Source organism: Haematobia irritans, chromosome 1 (assembly GCF_050003625.1).
Source record: "Haematobia irritans isolate KBUSLIRL chromosome 1, ASM5000362v1, whole genome shotgun sequence".
NCBI classification, from domain to species: Eukaryota; Metazoa; Arthropoda; class Insecta; order Diptera; family Muscidae; genus Haematobia; species Haematobia irritans.
The window spans coordinates 118,467,513-118,478,635 of record NC_134397.1 but is presented as its reverse complement, the minus strand read 5'-3'; the positions used below and the strand labels follow the sequence as shown (position 1 = coordinate 118,478,635).

At 35.5% G+C, this 11,123-nt stretch overlaps 2 long non-coding RNA genes across 2 annotated transcripts; one reads left to right on the top strand and one right to left on the bottom strand.

Annotated features, from left to right (window-relative positions):
• Positions 1–6,943: 6,943 nt before the first annotated feature.
• LOC142221704 (uncharacterized) lies at positions 6,944–7,775 on the top strand. The gene is made up of 2 exons (XR_012718195.1): positions 6,944–7,343; positions 7,403–7,775. It is a non-coding gene; the product is annotated as an uncharacterized LOC142221704 (long non-coding RNA).
• On the bottom strand, positions 7,365–8,004 carry LOC142221703 (uncharacterized). The gene is made up of 2 exons (XR_012718194.1): positions 7,795–8,004; positions 7,365–7,739 (listed from the first exon to the last, which is right to left on the bottom strand). It is a non-coding gene; the product is annotated as an uncharacterized LOC142221703 (long non-coding RNA).
• Positions 8,005–11,123: the final 3,119 nt, after the last annotated feature.

Sequence of the window (11,123 nt, the reverse complement as noted above, 5' to 3'; positions counted from 1 at the left end):
TGATTCGACAGCAAGAGCCAAAATTTCAACATTCCAGGATCATCCATTTATTGAGAATCCATCAAAGATAGACTCCGTCAAAGTAGATTATTCTTGCAATAAAGCTAAAAACATTTTTGTTTGTATTGCAAAAGTTTAAAGAGCAAATTAGCCAGACACCTTACTATGGTGCGCAAAAAGGAACTAAAAGTAACACATGCTATGAGCTTTAAGCAAGGAACAAAGGAGCGTAACGACATTTTCGACGAAATACGGAAACAAGGTGACTATTTGCACAACACCTATTCAGAGTTCATCTCAGGAATCCTAATAGTGCCAAGACAGAAGCGCCTTAATATGAAAAATGTTCCCGATGATTATATACTATGCATTAAATGTAAAGCCAACTACTCGAAGAGAACTCTTTGATTACACAAACTAAAATGTGGTGAAAAAAAGGAAGCAGAAGTAACGTCTCAGAAGGGCGAAGCTTTTTTCAATATATTCATTCTGCAGCGAACCAAACAATGAGAACCAATGACACACAACGATATATTTACCAGAGCTATTCGTTATGATGAACTAGCAATAAAGTTTGGTAACAAATTATGTGAAAAGAATATAAACAGCTGGCAAAACTGACAGCTGGCAAAATTGAATTGCAAAATTTAGACCCAAATTTGACTGAACTAAAAGATATTTTTCATCCGAAATTTTTCGTACTGTCGTCGAAGCGTTGCAAAAAATTGCAAAATGGAATTCTGCAACTGGTTTCGAAACACCGTCTATTGCCACAAATCTTTCTACGCTAATAAAAAAATTGGCAAACAAACAAAGAGTGGAATACATCCAAATGGAGACGGATGATCTAAAGATTAAAGTTGAAAAGTTTTTGTTGCATTGGGACGAGGAAGTGCCACTCCTGATAAACAAGAGAACTGTGGAAGACCAAAGTAAAAAGAAGAGGATAAAGCCGGTTGTTTTGCCGTCTAAGGAAGATATAGAAAAACTATATAGTTATTTGAATATGAATATTCTGGATTTAATATCAAAACTACGACAAAATTACAGATATAACATAACGACTGAAAAAACTTGGTTCAATTCTCGCTCATTTATATTCAAATATTTAATCGAAGACGGGCCGGAGAAATCGAGGCTGCTGGTGGAAAATTACTCAAGCAAACAGTTTGTGATTTTTGCCAAACAATTCGCTAGAATAATACTTCGAGGAAACTAGACTATAGATCCAAGGCTGGGTAAGCAGTAACAATCCTTATGTATTCAGCAAACCAAAAGTTTCCCCTCAATCAACCGACTATTATAGGGCATGCCCCCTATTACGGCCATACGCGGTGGAATGTGGTGCGGAGTTACCCAAAACTGTACGTGGAACAACGCTGAGAAAGCATAACGCAACTTATCTCTCTTACTTAATTGTGAAGAAGCTACAGTTGACAAAATGGCGAATTTAAGGATATTCACAAGAACATTTGTCGAGTATCAGTGCCAATTGACGAAATCACAAATGTTTCTAAAATTTTGACAGCTGAAATAGGAGGTTAATGATGCTGGAACCGACGAGAATAACTCGGAACAGGAGGACGACGACGACTATGGGAAAGAATAAGACGAAAATGCTGTTGTAATTAACAAAAAAAGAACATATCGGAAAATATTAGGATCTGACAGTAATTGGGAAACATGTGGCAAACAATCGAAAAAGAAGCGATCTAGTAAGTGAATTCAAGTAGCTGGAAGTAAGTAGTCATTTAAAGTAAATCGTTGTAATATATAGTAAGCAGTAGACTTATAACTAACGTAATTGTAGTATTTGAATTGGAACAAATGTTTTTAAAAAATATATTTCTTTTATTTTTACAGTATCTCCTTATGGAAAAACAAAAAGGAGCAGATGGAGCAATGCCGAAAAAGCCGAAATATATAAGATGGAGCAATGGAAGAAAAAGCCGAAATATATAATAAGTTTGGAGACTTGAAGGAACTGGCACAACTACCATATTTAAGCCATTGCCAGCAGGCAATAAAAACTCCAGTTCTAGCCAGTCGAACACCTCAACAAGTGAAAACATGGATCGACAACCAAAGACGGGATAGAAGCAAAAAGAAAACTAAAAGGAAGGAAATGTAATTTTGTTAACACTAGTTTACAGTGAAATTTTTTTATGGAACAGTTTTTGAGATATTCCGTTCTTTTTAGCTTTTCGCTCTTTTTTCACTAAATATATTTAATCTCGAGATAGAAATGTATACGTTTCAGTGTTTATTTAATGTGTATACGTTAGCCTCTAGAATTATATCATAAACAAATAAAGTTGTATTCTATAAATCCAAGTTTTAATCTATTTGTAATATAATTTTTGTAATATAAAACTGAATATGTTAAAAGAGGCTGGTTAAAAAAATCAATTAAAATTACATGAAACAAATGTTATTTGCTTTGTATTAAAATTAAAAACCCACTTATATGACATTATATATTTTTGATGCTTCATGTAGCCGTTAAGGAAACAACATTTTTGTTTAAATTTATATGGGCAAAACATGTTTAAAAGAAATTAAACAATATAGATTAATTAATCAATTTTGTAGTATAAAACTGAATATATCAAAAGACTAGGTTAGGTTAGGTTAAAGTGGCAGCCCGATTAAGATTCAGGCCTACTTAGACTATTCAGTCCATTGTGATACCACATTAACTAAAAGTACCTATTACATATGGGCACTTCTAGTTTTAACCACTGAACCTTCTCTATTATTTTCTTTTGTTGAACCAACCAGATTGTTCCAAAAACATTAACAGACTGCTTAAGTTAACGTTTTCCAGGTACGCCAGTAATCTAAAGCAATATACCCCTAAAATTTGCTTACGCCTTACACAAAATACAGGACACTCACACAAGAGGTGTTTAATTGATTCCTTTTCTTCCGCATCATGACACCTTATACAATAGTCATTATACTTCGCACCTATAGTTTTTGCAAATTCGCCTATCTGGCAGCGACCCGTTACAGCAGATATCAGGAGTGATATCTGACGTATTGAGAACACTAGCATATCTAGTGTGCGGTTCAAGTTTAAATGGGGCCATATTTGCTTGGCGTCGTTAAAACCCTTGCAATTCTCCCATCGCACATTTGCTATCATGACTGCCTTCTCACGCAGTAAGAGCTTGCCAGAGACATACTAACAGATTCCAAAAGGTCCGGGGGGATTTGAATGTCCCAAAGCTATTTAACGCCCATTTTGTTCTAGATTCCGATATTTTCCTCGATAGGAAATGACCACTGAGCCACTGCTGCAGTAAACATTCCAAGAGTTCCGGAGAATACAAGTAAGGATACTTTTAAGATACAATTCTCTTTTCAATTTAGGTTGTGTGTACTTGCTTCTAGGAAGCAAATTTTAATTTTTCGATTTCTCAGTTTTTTTTCTTCATATGCTATCAAAGTCCTTTAAAAACGAGTTAACGGCAACTTTATTTTCCAAATTAGGACTCGACTTCCAGTAGAAATTATGCTATGTTTGAAGTAAAAAACTTCTTTAAAATAAAGTTTTGAAAAACATGTCCTATATTTGAACGATTTATTGCTTTGTAGTAAAGATGCAAAAAGACAACAAATTTAAAGACAATTTCATTAAATTTAAAGAATTTTTCTGAATTATTAAAGTCAAGTTGACCTTAGCCCATACATTTTTTCTTTCATGTTAAGATACCCATTTTTAAGTCAAATCACTTAATTATAAGGACAATACGACTTCATTGAAAAGTTTATCGACTTTTGGACAAGGAAAATAACTTTATTTTAGAGAAATGCGTCTTCTATGCTAAGCAAAATTTGTATTCGTATTTTAAAGACATGAAATCTTTGACCTCACGACGATATTTTTTTCAGTGTTGTGATACCACATTGGTGAACTCCTCTCTTATCACTGAGTGCTGCCCGATTTCATGTTAAGCTCTATGAGCCTGTAGGAACTTCCCGCATACGATGTTCGTCAATGTCTGCAGTTTTTATGTCTCCTTCGGCTTCGCAAGATTTTTTCACTTCTGACTCTACCGGAGGCTTGTCCGTTTTGAAATCCTTTGGCTGATCGCTTTTGTATATCTTCATATGGATATCATGAAAGCCATAACTTACACGTCCTTGGGTCTGGCCTAGATGTGGCAGCGACTCAATGTTCAATATAAACACCGCATGTCGTCTTGGTCCATCCCCCTCATCCAAACGACCAACCTTCCAATCGGCGGTTGGAAGATCTGGGTTACATTCCTTTAGTCTGTTTAGTATCGACTCAGGATCGGGAGGATTTGCAGGTATCCATGCATGTGCTCTAGGTTTAGCCGGTATTGTCAAGTATGCCGAATATGGTTGAAATCGGTTCAGTTTTAGATATAGTTACTATATATTTTCACTGGGATTTTACTCCAATCGGTACATATTTATATGAAGCATCCATATACAAAAGACTAAAGTGACAGCCCGATGATTTTCAGACTCACTTCTCAACTATTTAGTCCATTGTGATACGCCATATATATGTTCTCCGGTTTAAGTAAATATGACCAAAATACCCACATTTTCTACACCCTGTAATACCACACTTTCCACAGAACGGTTGAGATTTGGCCAATTATTGTCTCAAAACCCACAATTGACCACCTATCATGGCGAGATATATTCCATATCCTAGTAAAATTGTCACTACCAATTGTAAATGTTGCATAAAAATTACTTAAGATTTAACTACCCACATAAATTGACTAACAATATGGCATTAGCCCATTTATTTTCGATGTCTAGAGATTTTCTAATAAGTCGAAAACATCTCCAGTTCGGTTCAGACTTAAATAAATGTATATGGGAACATAAACCTTTATACATAGAAACCAACAAACTTGAAGGATTTGCTATGGTATGGAACATAAAGGTCTATAAGTCGGCCCTGTCCGTCTTTAGATTTTTCTTGTTTTATTTTGCTCCAAAGTTAAGGGTGTATATCTAAAAGTTTATTGTTGATGTAACGTAACGCCGACGTATGGCTAATAGCTTAAAGGCCGACACACAATGAACACGGAGCTTAATTCTTCGCTTTTTTCTTTGCTTCGAAAAAAGTTGAAACGTTCATAATTATATGAGAGTGCGCACAATAAATATATAAGTTAAAGAAATTTTAACTTTTTCGGCTTCTATAGGCTGCTTTGCTTTTGAAGTTAAAAACATTTGTTGCTTCCAGTTTTGTATATGGAAATATAAGTTTGTTTATATTTATAAAGCGACAAATATGATTTTCTATGTGTGTTGGAAAAAAGGAAGCCGCTTTATTTTTTTAATGTTTAAGTTGCCACCTATTCAGGTGAAGGAAGCCGCTTTAAAGCAAAGAAAAAAGCTAAAGCATACGACTGTTTTTTTTTTCATTGTGGTTCGCCCTTAGGGCTTGGTTATGCATCTAAAAATGTAGCGTTATAACTTAACGGCTAAATTTTTATTTTTCCAATAAAAAAGTTAATTGTGAACCAACAACACACTCCATTTCGTTTATATCAAACACTGTTCTTTTCTGACTTTAGGTCTTTAATAAGACACATTTTACAGTTCATAGTAAAAATTTTATATAGTAGAATGTAATGTGGAACATTTTTTCGGAATCTTCCGAATATATCTGGAATATATGTAAAAACAAAAAAAAAACTTTGGTCGAAGCAGGGATCGAACCCTTGGCATGCAAGTCGGACGTAGCAACCACTGATCCACGGTGCCCAACTAAATGTATTTTTCTGTTAGGTTAGGTTAAAGTGGCAGCCCGATTAAATGTCAGGCTCACTTAGACTATTCAGTCCATTGTGATACCACATTTAACTAAAAGTACCTATTACATATGGGCACTTCTAGTTTTAACCGCTGAACCTTCTTGATTATTTTTCTTTGTTGAACCTACCAGATTGCTCCAAAAACATTAACATACTGCTTAAGTTAACGTTTTCCAGGTCCGCCAGTAATCTAAAGCTATATGCCCCTAAAATTTGCTTACGCCTTACACAAAATGCAGGACACTCACACAAGAGGTGTTTAATTGATTCCTTTTCCTCCGCATCATGACAGCTCATACAATAGTCATTATACTTCGCACCTATAGTTTTTGCAAATTCGCCTATCAGGCAGCGATATCAGGAGCACCCTTTTCTGTAATACAAACAATGTAGAAGAAATTATACGACTTTATAAATTAATTTTTTTTTTACCTTTCGCCTGGACGGAGAATCGAACCGCGGACCATGCAATTTGTTAGCCAACACACTAACCACTGATCTATGTAGCCGTTATTGTCATCAATAGACAATTACCCATATAAGTTATTTTTATATAGCATAGCTTGCGGCGCCCACGAACCGAATAAACAAAGTTTATTTAACAGAAACAAACATTTAGTTTGGCACCGTGGAGCAGTGGTTGCTACGTCCGACTTGCATGCCAAGGGTCGTGGGTTCGATCCCTATTTCGACCAAAGTTTTTTTTTTGTTTTTTTACGTATATTCCATGTTCGGAAGATTCCGAAAAAATGTTCAACATTACATTGTAACATAGTATATTAAATTTTGAACTGTAAAATGTGTCTTATTAAACAGTGTTTGATATAAACGAAATGGACTGTGTTGTTGTTCCAAAAACAACTTTTTTTATTGAAAAAATAAAAAAATCTGTAACAAACGATTTTTTTTTTTTGGTGATAAAAGTTTGGAATTTTCGAAGCAATTCAAAATACTCTAACAAAAGAAAAACATTTTCGGTACACGTTTTCCAAAGGTTTTTTTTTTGATATTTTGTTTGCATGTATAGCGATCATATCGTACGTTTTTTTTTTCAAATTGGCTACTAATCAAAAAATAATACTTCACCGTTGCGTTACGACAACGTTACACTTTTTAATGAATAACCAGGGGGGTTACTCTGTATTGCGATACGAAAGCAAATGCGATGCGATAGTTAAATGCGTTAAGAGTACAATTCGGTACTCTGTATCACTTGCGCAAACGCTTTCGCAAAGTAAACTGAAAATATGGTAACGCTTTAGCAAAATAAAGCGAAAATATGACAACGCTGGCTGCACAATGTAAACAATAACGAAAATGATAAAAAGAAATGTCAAAAAATTGTAAATAAAAACATTTTAAACAATCTTCCGTTCGGTGCGTGTTCTTTTAAAACTTGCTAATCGTTTATAACAAAAAAGTAATAATTATGGATTCGATAGCGTTATGGTTTGAAGAAAATTAACATGAACGAATTACAAGAAGAATTTTGCGAGATCGGTCAAATATACTCTCCCTAAGTGACCACGGGTAAGAAAATGGAAACTCAAATTATGTGACAAACGTTTTCGAATATTTCATTTTTATAGATTTCGTCTTAATAAAGATGCGTTTATGTATGTATTAAACGCTATTAAAGACGACCTCGTCGTTCCAAATAAATCCACAGCCATTCCAACTCCAATAAAAGTGGCCGCTGCTTTGAAATTGCTTGGACAAGGTGGTTATCTACACCAAATCGGCCAAGACCATCTTTTAGGACTATCAGAGCAATCTATGTCGCGCTGCTTAAAAGAAGTTTGCGAGGTGATTGAACGAATACTTTGTCCCAAGCACAAACAATTTGAGGTAACTGCGGAAGAGACCATAAAGTCTACCAAAGTTTGGAACTGACGTTGCTGTGTCTGTAACTTTTTTGGTTTTTCCCTAAAACAATAAACAATTTAGATACAAATATAAAAATTTAATTGTGCTTACTTACATATTTGTTACTTTGCGATTGCTATTTTGTTTGCGCACGATTTTTGCGATCAACGAACGAGTTTGACATACGCTTTCGCATTATAGAGTGCGGTGATGCCAGATTTGCGAAAACTAGATGCGCAAGGTAGATACGAAAACGAATTACTGAGTACCAATTACTCGATTCGCGACAATTTTTCTTACGCATCGCAATACAGAGTAACCCCCCAGGCATTAAAATAACAAACCACAAAACTATTTCTCTATCAAATGTAATGTTAGTTTAATAACAATTTGAGCAACATGCTGTCGAATAGAAAATGAATTCAGCACAACGACCACAAGAATGCCAAGTGTTAGTAAAATTATTGGTACATTGCAATACTCAACAACAAGCAGTGAAATTGTTCATTATTCAGTAATATCGCAAGACACATATGAGATATGCCTTGTTCCCGATTCTGATTTTGAAGTTTTGGTTAATGTAGACTTAATGTATCATGAGCTCGTTTTTAAATGCGTTTCATTCTTTTACAAAAAACCGTTGCCATAACCTTATCAGCATATTGAATTGTTTTTGCCTTCCTTGGGGCACTTCCTCCAGTCCATTGTTTGTTTTGTTCTTTTGTCTCTGGAGTATTTTTGTGGATCCATGTCTCATCAACAGTTATGAAACGACGCTTAAAACGATCCAAACAAGCTTGAGAAATGTTCATTCTTATGAGTTTTGATCGAGTGTTAACAAATGCGGCGCCCATCTTGCAGAAAGCTTTTTCATCTGTAGTTCTTCATGCAAACTTAAATGGACACGATCATTTGAGATGCCCATGATATAGCAATTTCACACACTTTTATTCGTCTATCATTTAATACCATTAATATATACTCAGACAGTCAACCTGCAATAAAATTCTTGGACTCTGTGTTCCTCAACTCGAAAACGGCCATCGACTGCCGCAAATCTCTCAATGAGATGGCTGAGCACTACAATATTCACCTAATATGGATGCCTTGCCATAGGAACATACCGGGGAACTGCGAAGCGGATGAGTTGGAAAGGCTAGGGACTACCTTACATATTCCAGGGGAACTAGAATCTGTTGGTATGCCCCTGGCTACCTGCAAGCTCATGCTGCGCGAGAAGGCTGTTATGATGGCAAATGTTCGATGGGAGAATTGCAAGGGTTGTAATGATACCAAGCAAATATGGCCTCATTTAAACTTAAACCGCACACTAGATATGCTAGTGTTCTTGAGACGTCAGATATCACTCCTGATATCTGCTATAACGGGTCGCTGCCTGAAAGGCGATTTTGCAAAAACAGTAGGCGCGAAGTATAATGACTATTGTATGAGCTGTTATGTTACGGAGGAAAAGGAATCAATTAAACACCTCTTGTGTGAGTGTCCTGCATTTTGTGTAAAGGTGGGTATTAAGTTGGAGTTTAGCCGCTAAACCATCATTTTTTCACGATTACTTTTCTTTAATAACCCATTTTAACGAATACAAACTTTGTGAAAATTTGCTTTGGGCTTTTCCCCATCAAGTTATAATAAAATTTGCAACAAATATGTATAATTTCATGCATTTTTCTTACTGATTTAGTTTTCACTTTAGCGATTTTAGCGGCTAAACTCGAACTTAATACCCACCTTAAAGCGCAAGCAACTTTTAGGAGCATATAGCTTCAGATTACTGGCGGATCTGGAAAACGTTAACTTAAGCAGTCTGCAAATGTTTTTGGAACAATCTGGTTGGTTTAACAAAGAAAAATAATCAAGAAGGTTCAACGGTTAAAACTAGAAGTGCCCATATGTAATAGGTACTTTTAGTTAATGTGGTATCACTTAGTGAGCCTGAATCTTAATCGGGCTGCCACTTTAACCTAACCTAACCTAATATCATATCATGCACTTTGGCTACAATTTATGTTGCTGTTGCGGTTTTTGGACGTCCACAACATGATTCATATTCAATGCTTGTACGACCACGTTTAAATTCAGCAACCTAATTTTTTACTGTTGCATATGAAGGAGCAGTTTCACACTCACCATATCATTATGAATTTCTTGTTCCGATACACCCTTAGTAGTAAAAGTGTGTGAAATTGCTAATATCATGGGCATCTCAAATGATCGTGTCCATTTAAGTTTGCATGAAGAACTACAGATGAAGAACTGCAAGATGGGTGCCGCATTTGTTAACAGTCGATCAAAACGCATAAGAATGTGTTTGGATCGTTTTAAACGAAATAAAATGGATTTTAAGCGTCGTTTCATAACTGTTGATGAGACATGGATCCACCAAAATACTCCAGAGACAAAAGAACAAAACATACAACGGACTGAAGCTGGAGGAAGTGCCCCAAAGAAGGCAAAAACAATTCAATAGGCTGGCAACGATTTTTTGTAAAAGAATGAAACGTATTTAAAAACGAGCTCATGATACATTAAGTCTACATTAACTCACAGCTTTTGTACCAAAACTTCAAAATCAGAATCGGGAACAAGGCATATCTCATATGTGTCTTGCGATATTACTGAATAATGAACAATTTCACTGCTTGTTGTTGAGTATTGCAATGTGCCAATAATTTTACTAACACTTGGCATTCTTGTGGTCGTTGTGCTGAATTCCTTTTCTATTCGAGAGCATGTTGCTACCCAGCAAAAACTGGGTAAGCACTAGTGATTCTTTCAGTAATACCGGTAATCAAAAAGTTACTACTTGCGGTATTACCTGGGATTTAAAAATAATAACTTACCTGTGTAGGCAAAAAGTGATTCTTTCTATTAATACCGGTAATCAAAATCATATCTTGAGGTCCGGGTTCGGCTCTACAGAGGGCACCGTTAATAGTAGCGAAAAGTAGTGCCAAATTACATTTAAAAAAAATTGCCAATAAAATATACCTTTGTTTTCTAAAGTTGTATAGTACATAATTTATATTACAAAATAACATCATTGAATAGATCCATGCCGTGGAGCGTGGTATAGTGTGATGACTTACAAAACAACAGGGGTGAGTTCGCACTTTTTGGGTATCTTTATGGCAAAGATATTATTTTTGGAGAGCTGGTATGCTTGCGAAGAAATACTTATTTTTCGACTGCTGGTATGCTTGCACGGAAGTACTTTCCTCCAATGTCATGCCCGTGTAAAAGTATTACTACTGATATATGTACGAGGAAGTTGTTACCAATTTGGCGCAGGCATACTTGTACTCATACCTGGTAATAGGAGTTTTTGCTGGGTAAGATTGTTACTAAGCTAGCAGCACTTTTGATAGAGAAAATAGTTTTGTGTTTTGTTATTTTTATGACTGGTTATTCATTAAAAAGTGTAAT